Below are 13073 nucleotides of genomic sequence, written 5' to 3'. Positions count from 1 at the left end.
GAGTCTGGCTCCTGGGCACGTTTAAGACAATTGCTTAAAACAGAAGCCAGTTCGGCTTGTGGCGGGCCTTTGGATGGTCAATTTGCAGACTAGTGTAGGCCTCAGTGTGGCCCAAGGTCCGATGGGCTTGGTGAGTCCCAGCCTCTTCCCTTTCCAGCTGTGGGACCCCGCAGGGCCTTTATTTTTTGTAAAATGGAGGTAGTCATACATCTCTAGGATGAGAGGCAATGCTGTTTTTTAAATAACATTCAATTGTTGTTGTCCCCATCTTCCTGTAGGCTGCTCAGATCTTGGCATGTATTTTTATGTTCATTTTCTGTGGCTTCTCCCGAGTTTGGTTTTTCTCATTGTCTTATTGGCTCCCCTAGAAGCAGAGCCTGAGGCAAGGATTGGGTGTAAGGGGTTTATTTGGGAGAGAATCTCAGGAAGCACCAGTAAGAAGGGGGGAAGCAAGGCAGGGGAAGAAAGAAGTCTCCCATAAAGGGGGCTCTTGAATCAGTTACCCACTAGGCTCAGGTTTCTTGGGAGACTCTAGGGGTGGGCAATGTGGAACTCCCTTCATTGTTACCCCCTCCCCAAGGAATGAGGAAGCAGGGTCTTCATCCTCCACCTCCTAACCTGTCCACTCACGGAAGACAGTACTTACAGTTGGAGACATGGGCCACACGGGTACTCTGAGTGCCATGGGGACGTGGGTGGGCCTGACAGCCAGGGCTGGCTTCACAGGCATGCATCCTCAAACGGCTGTGTGCTTAGAAGGGCTGCACTTGGTTTAATGCTCTACTGTCACCATCTTGAAATTTGGAATCATTGTTGGACAAGGAGTATGCTCATTTTGCACTGGGCTCCATGGATTATGTAGTCGGTCCTGCTTCTAGCCCACGTAAACACCTGTGAGTTAACATGCTTCATGTGTGGTGGGTCGTCCAGGGCTACGGAGCATTCCCTTGGTGGGGGTCTCCTTCTCCTAAACCCCATCCTTGTCTCACTTAAAGTTGTTTCCTTTCTTGTCCTCATAGGAACCAGTCCATGGCCTGGAAAGTCTTTAGACCCTGGCTCTACCATCTGAACTGGTAAGCCACTGCACTGTCCTGCTTTTTTCATTTTTTTAAACTATTTTATTGAGGTATCAAGGACCCTATGTAGTGCAAACAGTTTGCACTTGACTACTAACCTAAGGAAACCCTGGTGGCATACTGGTTAAGAGCTATGGCTGCTAACCAAAAGGTCAGCAGTTTGAATCCACCAGGTGCTCCTTGGAAACCCTATGGGACGGTTCTACCCTGTCCTGTAGGGTCGCTATGAGTCGGAATCAACTAGACGGCAATGGGTTTTTTTTTTAACTCACCTGAAAGTTGGCCATTTAAACCCACCCAGCAGTGCCATAGAAGGAAGGGTTGGCAGTCTTCATCCATAAAGACCGTAGCCAACATAGCCCTATGGGGCAGCTCTACTCTTAATATGTGGGGCTGCCATGAGTTGGGGATCCACTTGATGGCAATGGTTTTTTTTTTAAATCAAGGTATCAACTATACAGGAACATGCACGAAACTTAATTTTGTAGCTCTGTCAATTGTATACGTGCATACACTGTGAACCCCCTCTCTGATCAAGGTAGAGAATGCTCTATCACCGCAGCAGGCTCCCTCCTGTATCCTCCAGCCAGGTTTGCCCCAGAGGTCACCGCTCTCCTGATGCTGTCACCATCGATGAATTCTACCTATTCTCACACCTCACCTGAGTGGAATCACGAGTCACACCACAGTGGGTGGCCTTGTGTAAGGAACATAAATGACTTGCTTTAAAATGAGACTTAACAAAACATTGAGTAAATAATACAGGAAGATACCTAACATTTAACAACAATACAGTGACTGGGGAATTAATAGCCCAGACCCTGGAGCCAGACAGCATTACCCCCAGGCCTTTGCCTGTCTAGACTCAAGGCTTACAGCAGGAAGCCACCCCTTCCTTCCTCCCTCTCCACCCCCTCACTCTTCTCCTCTTCCTCCTCCATCGTCCATGCTCTCTTTTTGTTTTTTACCCGATCTATCAACCTCCAGGCCCCCAGATCCCAATCATCTTTGACATCTCTTGTCACATTCAATCATCAGTTCCTTTGTGTTCCCCTGATTTTTGCCTCCGTCTCTTCTCTCTCTTCTCTGTTCCGACGTTGACTGTCCTGCTTCAGGCCCCCGTGGCAGCTCAGGCCCCCGTGGCAGCTCACTGGCACTGTTCTGAGCTGATCCCTGCCTCCTCAGGCCCCCGTGGCAGCTCAGGCCCCCGTGGCAGCTCGCTGGCACTGTTCTGAGCTGATCCCTGCCTCCTCAGGCCCCCGTGGCAGCTCAGACCCCCGTGGCAGCTCAGGCCCCCGTGGCAGCTCGCTGGCACTGTTCTGAGCCGATCCCTGCCTCCCTGGCTTCTGTCCTCCACCCCACTGCACCCTCACCTCTGGTCCTGCCTTGAGTTGTTGTTGTTTTTAGTTGCCGTGGCGTCAACTCTGACTCAGTGGCAACCCCATGTGTGCAGAACTGTTCCATAAGGTTTTTAATGGCTGCGACCTCTTGGAAGCAGACTGCCAGGCCTTACCTTTGAGGCAACTCTGGGTGAGTCTGAACCACCGACCTTTGGGTTAGTTGGGGCTTAACATTAAACCAGTCTCGTTGCTGTCGAGTTGATTCCGACTCATAGTGACCCTATAGGACAGAGTAGAACTGCCCCATAGGGTTTCTAAGGAGTGGCTGGTGGATTTGAACTGCTGACCTTTTGGTTAGCAGCCTGAGCTTGTAATCACCGCACCACCAGGGCTCCAGTGCTTAACATAGCAGCTTCCAAAAGCTCTCCGCTGCTCCTGCTTAGAGGCCAGACCCTTGACTTTACCCACCTTCCACTCCAACCACACTGAACATTTTGCTTTTCCTTGTTCACACACTTATTTTCCTGGTTCCTATCACTGTGTAACAAACTACCCTTCAAGTCTGTAGCATAAAAAAGTAACTATCACTTATTTTCTCACAAATCTGCAATTGGACAGTGCCTGACAGGGACAGCTCGTCTCTGCTCCATGTGGCATCAGCAGAGTTGCCTGGGGCTGGCAGAGGCATGTCCAAGATGGCACACCACATGGCTGACAGGTTAGTCCTGGTTGTTAGTTTCTCTCCACGTGGCCTCTCCATGGGCAACTTGGGCTTCCTCACAGTATGGTGGCCAGATTTCATTGTGAGCATACTGAGAGAACCAGGTGGAAACTGTCGCCTATAATGACCAAGTCTCTAAAGTTACTGTGTTACTTTTATTACAGTCACAGGCCTTCCTCGACTCACAGCAGGACATAGACCCCACTTCTTGACAGGGGAGTGTCAAAGACAGATTGTGAGATAACTATGTGGGATGAGGGGAATTGTTATACAGTCTGCCACCTGCTCACACTGTTCCCTTTCCCTGGAATGCCTTCACTCCCACTTGTCCACCCAGTCCCTCTGCAGAGCTTGGTTCTAGTGCAGCCTGCTGCTTCTCAATGCTCACCGCTGCCAGCTCCACAGTACTTTGCCTGTTCCATACCTCTCCTACAGGCAGGACGCCCCTTCTGCGGTTTCATAGTCATGAGCGTGCGAGTCATCAGAAAAGGGGGTGCTCCTGCCAGCGGGGGCTCGGGACCCAAGGCTGATAACCTACTCTCCACCCACCAGCATGCCCATACGCTGTCCCTAGAAAATAAACCTCCTAAAGGCAGTGAGGGCATCCCTGGGTGGTGCAAACAGTTACGCACCTGGCTGCTAACCAAACACTTGGTGGCTTGAGTCCACCCAAAGGTGCCTCGGAAGAAAGGCTTGATGATCTACTTCCAAAAAATCAGCCATTGGAAACCCTATGGTGCAGAGTTCTACTTTGACACACATGGGGTTGCCATGAGCTGGGGCAACTGGTCTGGTTAAAGGCAGTCACTTGGTCTTGCACATTAGTGTATTCCCCGCACCTGGGACATAATAGGTGCTCAGTGTATTTATTTACTTAGCACTTATGTGGCTGGCTATGTACCAGGCACTGTTCTATGCTCTTTTCACATATTAACTCATAGGATACTCACAGAAACCCTGTGAGATAGTGTATCAGTCAGTTTTCTTTTTGCTGTTACTGCTGTGTAACAAGCATCCCCCATAACTCCATGGCTTACAACAACAGCCTTTATTCCTCATGTGCCGTTCTGTGGGTTGGTTGGGGCTCTGCCGAGTATCTGGGATGCGCTGGGCTTGGATGTGTCAGGCAGCAGTTGGATTCAAATCTACTTCATGCGTCTCCTTGTTCTGTGAGCAATAGCTACCAGGATATGTTCTCCTCGTGGTAGATGGCACAGGCACAAGAGCACAAACCAAGCCTTGCATTTCCTGCATCTGCTCAGGACATCTGCCCATGTCCCATTGGCCAAGCAAGTCATCTGGCCAAACCCAGCATCTGTGTGCTGGGAAGTCATGTGGCCCAGGGCAGGGGTGGCAATTGTCTTGAAGGGAGGAAGTGACAAATTGGGAACAACAATCTAATCTTCTACAGGTAGGTACTGTTGCCCACATTTTGCAGATTAAAGACCTGTGGAACCTAGAGGTTAAACCAGTTGCCCAAGGTCACCAGGTATTAAGTTGCAGAGACAGGATTAGAACCCAAAATCCATGCTGTTACCATCTACACCAAGCTGCTTCCCAATACACCTTTGTTCTTGCTTGGCCAGGTAAACCATCTCCTTCCTCCTGGCTTTTCAGAGCCTCTCATGCCCAACTAGAAGCAGCCTTGACCCTTTGCTCCAGTCCCTCTCCCTCTTGAATCCCGGGGACACTGGATCTGTGAACCAGGAGTAGAAGAGCGCCCTGGAGGCTGGCTGAGTCCTTAGGCTGAGGGCCCCTCCTCTCCCTGGGCACTGCTCAGAGGCCTCCAGCCTGCCCAGCAGTCTGCTTGGCTAATCAGCCTCTCATCCCAGGCTTTTAGTGCCCATGGCAACAGAGTGGAGGGAGAGCTGGGATGCAGGTAGGAGGGGCAGGGAGGCTGCACTGCCCAGGGAGCTGGATGTGGCCTATGGCTTCTTCCAGGGGTGGGGTAATTTCTCCTGCTCTCCTGAAGAATCGTCCTGGGCCCAGGTCTCCTGAGGCCAGAGGCCTCATCCCTTATGAGGTCAGCATTTGGGAGGATGAGGGATCACAGATGGTACCTGCTGAATAAGGGAGAGAGGCTCTTCCTGGGGACATCTGCACCCCAGGCTGCAGTAAACCCTGTGATGCTACTCATCCCTGAAGCCTCTTTTTCTTCAAGTAAGCTGTCTCCCCATATAAGGGGTAAGGTGGAGGGGGTCAGCTCAGTGTCAGCACTCACCCAGGGAAGGCAGGAGATCCAGGAGACAGGGCCCCCACCCACTGCAGCCCCATACCCCTCCTAGGAGCTGTGAGAAAGGAGGGAGTGGGTACAAGCAAGGGGCTTTGGTGTCAGCCAGGTACGCATCGTGCTGTGTGACCTTTGTCGTCACTCAATCTCTTTGAGCCTCTGTTTCCTCACCTGGTAAAATAGGGATAACAGTACCTTCCTCATGGGGAACATATAAGGATTAAGTAAAATAATCCATGTAAAGCCCCCACATGGAGCCAGGCACAGAGTAAACAGCCAATAAATGGCAGCCATTATGATCAGGCAGGTCGCTGAAACTCTCAGGGCCTAAGTTTGCTTATCTAGGGAATGGGGATGATGCCATAGGAGTCTGAAGATTATGTGAAATTGTGGGTATGAATGTCTTGTGAAGACGATGAGTGGAGTGGGTGGGCTCTGGAGACCCCATGGGGTCATATACATAGTGGGTGCTATAGGTGTCCCACCATTTATGAAAATAGCTTTCTACTGCAAGCACCTGCATCTTTCTTTCCAAGGGCTTTCTCTGGTGCAGGAGCAGGTGAGGTGGGGTGGGAGCTGCTCTAGGCAGATTGGAAGTACTGGGGCATAACACCTCTGGAAAGAGCCCTCAGGGCATACAAGATGAGGGTTAGTGGATAATACCCCAGCTTCCTTGCCCCTTGGTGAAATGTTCTAGTCTAGACCAGTCAGCCACTGCCGTTGATTCCGACTCACAGTGACATAATAGGGCACAGTAGAACTGCCCCATAGGGTTTCCAAGCCTGTAAATCTTCACAGAAGCAAACTGCCACATTTTTCTCCCACAGAGTGGCTGGTGGGTTCAAACCGCCAACCTTTCAGTTAGCAGCCGAGCACTTTAACCATTGCGCCACCAGGGTTCCTAGTTTAGGCCAGTGCTTCTCAAACTTTAATGCCCTCTTATTTGGTTCAAATGTAGGTTCTGATTCTGAGGTCTGAGGTGGGGACTGAGACTGTGTTTCTGACCAACTCCGAGGGCCAGGGATGCCACGGGTTCATGGCTCCACGCAGACTATCGGGATTCCCTTGTTGTCCAAAGCGTCCAGGGAGGACTGAGCCCCAGCTGCCAGCAGTGGTAATCTGCTCATTAACTCGGACTGGCCTCCTTCCCTTCCTTGCTTCCTGGGATTGCCTTCTCAATAAATTGCTTTCACCTGGATCCCTTCTTGGTCTGGTTCCCAGCCTAAGGCAGTGGCCCAGTGCCCCATGTATTAGCTGTGTGACCTGGAGCAAAATACTTCACCACTCTGAGCCTCAGCTTCCTCAGCCTTCTAACGGGGATTACAGTGAGGTTTTCGAAAGATTAAGTGAATGAACACACATAAAGGGCTTAGAATAGAGCCTGACACTGGTTACCAAAAAAAAAAAAAAAAAAAAAGTCCTTTAAGGAGTTATGGATAACCCTAATGCTTGCAAAGCTGCGTTCAAGATAACAGAGCTGATCAGTGTTCCCACAACTTTCTTTGTTGGGTTTTACGTGAATCTGACACCTTATTAGAAATACCAGTTGCTGTTGAATTGACTCTGACTCATGGTGGATGACTGCATGTGTGTCAGAGTAGCACTGTGGCCCATAGGGTTTTCAATGGCTGATTGCCAGGCCTTTCTTTCCAGGCACCTCTGACTGGCCTTAAGCCTCAGATATTTCAGTTCACAGCTGAATGCATTAGCCATTCGCACCACCCAGGGACTGAATAAAAATAGGAGATGCCATATAGGTGGAGGTGGGTGCCTCTCTGGGACTGGTCTAGAATGACAAGTCATTCTCAACCCAAAACATTGCTTCTTGATTCTTATTTTTTGAGTCTATTCTTAAATAACCCCCTAGGGGAGTGGTTACTAATGTCTGTAGTTTATTTTTCATGCCAAAGTCAAGCATACTGATTAAAACCGACAATAAAAAAAAGCTTTGTGAATGGCTCCCCCAAAGTGTGTGTGTGCTGGGGGGGGAGGTGACAGGAGCCACAGTCAATGGCGAATGAAGAAGAAATGGATGGAAAGTCACAGCGCTGGTGGCAGACTAAGCCCATTAACTCTAACCCCGATGTGCCCCGGGAAAGTACCATGGTTCCGAGAGGCGAGGAACGTTCTGGTCCTGCGATTTGGGATTCGAGCTGTATTCCTCCAGGAAGGGAGGCTGGGAGGGGAGCAAAGTGTGAAAGCAGATGGAAATGTAATTTTTTAATGACAGCAGCAGATGGCAAAAAGACACAAGAGTGTAGTCACACCATGTCGGAGCCATTTGAGAGCGCCTGGCTCCACCGTGATGTGCGCAGTGGGGCTGGCGTGGAGGCTCCCCCCCACCCCGCCAAATATAGGAGCCCCTCGAGCTGCAGGAAGGAAAACGCAGGCACCCCCCCCGAAGGGTGGGCTTGCTGCCAGGCTGTGCCAGAGCGACAGGTAGATGAGGAAATACCTGCAGCCACCTGGTTGGGATCTGGAAGCTCTCCTGGGCGTCACTCTTCTGGACACAGTACAAATAGTAGATGGGCCCCGGATTCAGACAGATCTGACTTGGGGTCCCCACGGCTACTGCCCTAGGTCAGACCACCACCAGCCCTCACCTGAACTTTTGCTCATAGCCCTCAGGTGAGTCCCTGGCTGCTAGGCTGTGTCCTATCCCCAACTCTGTCCACTACAACATTTACTTTCTCAAATGCAAATCTGTTCATGGTGCTTCCCCACCTGCATAAGTGGCATTCAGGGTCAAGCCCGAGTTCTTGGAAGTACTTACAGGGCAGGTCCTCGCGATCTGACCCCTGCTTGTCTGCCTCGCTTCCCTTCTAACCCCTGCCCTCTTGGAGCACCATGCTCAGGCATCACCACCACCATCAGCTGTCCTGGGGTGGACTCCACTCGTGGTGACTCCGTGTGTGTCAGAGTAGAACTGCACTCCATAGGCTCTTCTGTACTGTCCTCTTTTGAAGGAAGCCACTCTGCAGAGCCCACACTGAAGGAGTGGGGAGTTACATATACTCCACTTAACTGAGGGTGAAGAATCTACATTAATTACTGGGAATTCCTCTGCATGGGATACTTGAGTCTTTCTCCTCCATTTAATTACTTTTTTATAACAGTATTGGACTCGATGGTTATTAATCTTTTTTTTTGTTGTTGTAAAAATATAACATTTGCCAATTAAACATTTTTCAGGTGTACAATTTTGTGATATCAATTCCATAAATAGATATTAACCTTAGCCTTTTGGGCTAGAACTGTATACTCTTGTTTATTTTTGGGCTCAAACTGTTCCAGCTTTGGACACATGAGATCTTTCAATTGGCTCATGTGTCACTTTGCTACGCCCCATCATTGTGGGTTTTTTTTTTTTTTTTTTGAGCACTTCCTGACTTTCTGGCGCTACAAGATACTCCAGACTCATCCTGTATGTATTTCTTTTCCCAGCCCTAGAATCAGCCATTTCTCCAAGAAGCTCTGGTTCCTTTTATCAGAACCACATTTGAAACCAAGAGCCAGGCACTAGGTGTGTCATTGCGGTGTTGTTGCTTCTTGGCCCTCTGAGCTGACCGTAAGGAAATATATGTATATATACTAACTGGTATTATACACACATCTATAAATCTTTTTGTACGTATCCATGCTAAACATTAGAGTCTCCAACTCTAACCCATTACCACATGGATCATTCCATTCTAGGAGGAGGTATTTTCTAGAATAGAAAATAATGGTATGAGCACCCAGACCACCCCATCTAAAGTAGCACCCCCGCCCCCAAACGCTTCATTCTCCAACTCCCCTCTTCAGTTTTCTTCAGGCACCTATATCTGTGTCTGTTTTACTGTTTGGTTCCTATGCTCTGAGAGTCCAGGGTGAGGGTGGGCATGCAGAGCCTGGGCCATGGGAGTGGGTCAGAGCTAAAGAGCTTAAGTGTGTGGTTTCCCTAGGCCCAGCCCAGACTCCTGGGTCAGAATGTCTGAGCCTGGGGTTTGTTGTTGTTAGGTACCATCGAGTTGGTTCCAACTCATAGCGACCCTATGTACAACAGAATGAAACACTGCCTGGTCCTATGTCACCCTTAAGCCCATGGCTGTAGCCACCTTGTCAATCCATCTCATTGAGGGTCTTCCTCTTTTTCACTGACCCTCCACTTTACCAAGCATGATGTCCTTCTTCAGGGACTCCTCCCTCATGATAACATGTCCAAAGTACGTGAGACAAAGTCTCGCCATCCTTGCTTCTAATAAGCATTCTGGCTGTGCTTCTTTCAAGACAGATTTGCTCCTTCTTCTGGTAGTCCGTGGTATAGTCACTATTCTTTGTCAGCACCATAATTCAAAGGCAGCAATTCTTCCGGTCTACCTTATTCGTTGTCCAGCTTTCACATGCACACAAGGCAACTGAAAACACCATGGCTTGGGTTAGGTGCACCTTAGTCCTTAAATTAACATCTTTTGCAGATTTGCCCAACTGTAATGCATCCGTTTGATTTCTTGACTCTGGCTTCCATGGGCATTGATTGTGGATCCTTGACAACTTCAATCTTTTCTCCCTTTATCATGATGTGACTTATTAGACCCGTTGAGAGGATTTTGTTTTCTTTATGTTGAAGTGTAATCCATACTGAAGGCTGTTGTCTTTGATATTCATCAGTAAGTGCTTCAAGTCCTCCTTACTTTTAACAGGGAAGGTTGTGTCATCTGTATATCACAGGTTGTTAATGAGTCTTCCTCCAATCCTGATGCTCTGTTCTTCATATAGTCCAGCTTCTGGGATTATTTGCTCAGCATACAGACTGAATAAGTATGGTAAAAAGATACAACCCTGGTGCACCTTTTTTTGGACTTTAAACCACACAGTATCCCCTTATTCTGTTTGAATGACTGCCTCTTGTTCTAAGTACAGGTTCCTCATGAGCACAACTGTTCTGGAATTCCCATTCTTCACAATGTTATCTGTAATTTGTTATGATTCACAGTCGAATGCCTTGCATAGTCAATAAAACACAGCTAAACATCTTTCTGGTATTCTCTTCTCTCAGCCAGGATCCATCCGAAATCTGCCATGATACCCCTTGTTCCACACCCTCTTCTGAGTCTGGACTGAATTTCTGGCAGTTCCCTGTTGATATACTGCCGCAACCACTTCTGAATGATTTTTCAGCAACATTTTACTTGTGTGTGATATTAATGATATTATTCAATAATTCCCACATTCTGTTGGATCACCTTTCTTTGAAATGGGTACAAATATGGATCTCTTCCAGGTAGCTGTCTTCCAAATTTCTTGGCAGAGATGAGCGAGCACTTCCAGCGCTGCATCTGTTTGTTGAAATATCTCAGTTGGTATTCCATTGATTCCTGAGCCTGGGGCTTAAGGAACAGCATTTTCTTTACTGAGCTATAATTCACATGCCATAAAATTCACCACTTAAAAGTATACAATTCAATGGTTTTTAGTATATTAACAGAATTGTGCGATCACTACCATTATCTTATTTCAGGACATTTTCATCACCCCGAAAAGAAACCCCATACCCATTAGCAGTCACTCCCCATTCCTCCTTCCCTACCACCCCTGGTGACCACCAGTCTAGTTTGTCAATGGATTTACCTATTCTGGACATATATTAATGGAATCGTACAATATGTGGTCTTTTGTAACCAGCTTTCATTTAGCATAATGTTTTCAAGGTTATACATGTTGTATAATGTACCAGAACTTCATTCCTTTTTACAGAATGAAGTAAATTTTAATATTCCATTGTGTGGTTATACCACATTTTGTTTATCCATTCAGCAGTTATAGGCCATTTGGGTTGTTTGTACCATTCAAGGTATTATGAGTCACGTTGCTAGGAAGGAAAGCACATGTTTAACAAGGCCCCCAAGTGATTCTGATACACAGGTTAGAGACATGGAGACACCACCATCTTGCAGTTCTAAAGCAACATCACACACACACTATTTCATTTTGTTCTCCCATGTTATAGATAAGGAAACAGGATCAGAAAGGATGACTGACTTGGGAACTTGGGCCCCAGTTGTTGGCACTGGGCTCTGATTGCACCTCACACACCCCCCACCAGCATCTCTGAACTTGGACTTTCTCACCAGCTCTTGCTTTGCTCTTTTACAGGCTGCGCAAGTCAGGAAGTGAAGCCTCGCCAACTTTGGAACACAAATATTTGCCAGTCAAGAAAACACTCGCCCGTCAATCAAAAAATAACCCACACAATTTGGCAGATGCTGCCTGCAGATGCCTGAGGGAGTCTCTATTTTGGGAGGGGCCAGGTGGCAGGAAGCCACCTCTCCCCTATCCCCCATCCCCTGTTCCTTCCCTTCCTACCTCATTTTGTAGATGAGGAAAGCAAGGTTCAGAGCAGTCTCTTGCCCTCGGTCACACAGCATCCAGAGGGGCCGTTTATTTATTTTCTTAGAAAGCATTTGACCTAAGTGATTTATTTAATGAAGGTCACACGAAGTGTAAATGACAACTTCTACTGCAGATAAACAGCAGACATAACTTTCAAGGCAACGTGAGTGGGCAGAACATAATTACGGTCCTATTTCATCCTACATGGGGTATGTTTCAGGACGGTTGGAGAGCAAAACATGGGGTCAGCTGGGGGGTGGGGGGGGCCGGCTTTCCTGTTGGGAGACAGAACCCTGGAATCCACGAGTCCTCTATGCTTTTTTCTAGGGCCTAATGATCAGGGCTAGAACAGTTCCGCCCTAACACTCATGGGGTTGTCATGAGTTGGAATCCACTCTTGGGCCACTGGTTAATAATCAGGCCTTCAAGTTCAACCCCAATCCTTCTAGACTAGCAGCTTCACATCCCAGAAAGCTTTTCTGGTCTATTATCACCTGATCAAAACCACCTGACCTTGTTAAAATTCAGCTTTCTGTCCCCACTCCAGACCCCTGAATCAAAATTCCCTGGGGGTTGGGGGGGGGGGTAGGGTGGGGCCTGGGAATGAGCATGCTGACACAATCTTCTAGGGGATTCTGACATGGAGGGGAGTTTGGGAACCTCTGCTTTTATGCTTTTCACACATACCCACCCTACAGTGGGCATCCTGTTTAAGGAGTCAATACGTATTGGCTGAGGTCCTGCAAATCTGCCCTTTCCGTAAGTCTTGCCGAGGGTGCTTGCGAAAGTACAAACTCTCTTCCTTGCAGTTTCTGACCCAGAAGGCGTGGGGCAGGGTGGAGGAATCTGCCATCTTTATATACTTTTAACCAATCCGTAGAAAGGCAAGGTCCTGGGTGGCGCAAACGGTTTGCGCACAACTACTAGGCTAAAGGTTGGCAGTTTGAACCCATCCAGCAGAACCGTGGAAGAAAGGCTTGGCGATCTGCTGCTGTAAAAATTACAGCCAAGAAAACCCTACGAAGCAGTTCTACTCTGTAACACATGGAGTCAACATGAGTCAGAATCAATCCATGGCAACGGGTTTGTTTTTTTCTTTTTGGTAGAGGACAGAAGATTGGGAAGTAAAGGGAAACAAGCCTTGGCTCACGCCACTGGGGCCGAGTCTGTCCACGTCTCCCCGTGTCCCGAAGCCGGGTTCTGAACTTGGCCCAGTAAATGCGTTTCCTCCTGGCCGGGTGCGTACGCCGTAGGTGCGCGCAGGCTGGGTGTGGACTCGTGCAGCCGCCGGGCGGGCTCAGGTGCGGTGATCCTGGGACGCCCACAGGAAGGGC

General features: G+C 48.5%; 1 long non-coding RNA gene across 1 annotated transcript; it reads left to right on the top strand.

Moving 5' to 3' along the window:
- Positions 1–28: 28 nt before the first annotated feature.
- On the top strand, positions 29–11966 carry LOC126064911 (uncharacterized). Its single transcript, XR_007514680.1, has 3 exons — positions 29–130; positions 1020–1073; positions 11503–11966. It is a non-coding gene; the product is annotated as an uncharacterized LOC126064911 (long non-coding RNA).
- Positions 11967–13073: the final 1107 nt, after the last annotated feature.

This window comes from Elephas maximus, chromosome 21 (assembly GCF_024166365.1).
Source record: "Elephas maximus indicus isolate mEleMax1 chromosome 21, mEleMax1 primary haplotype, whole genome shotgun sequence".
NCBI classification, from domain to species: Eukaryota; Metazoa; Chordata; class Mammalia; order Proboscidea; family Elephantidae; genus Elephas; species Elephas maximus.
This window is presented reverse-complemented; position numbering and strand designations above follow the sequence as displayed.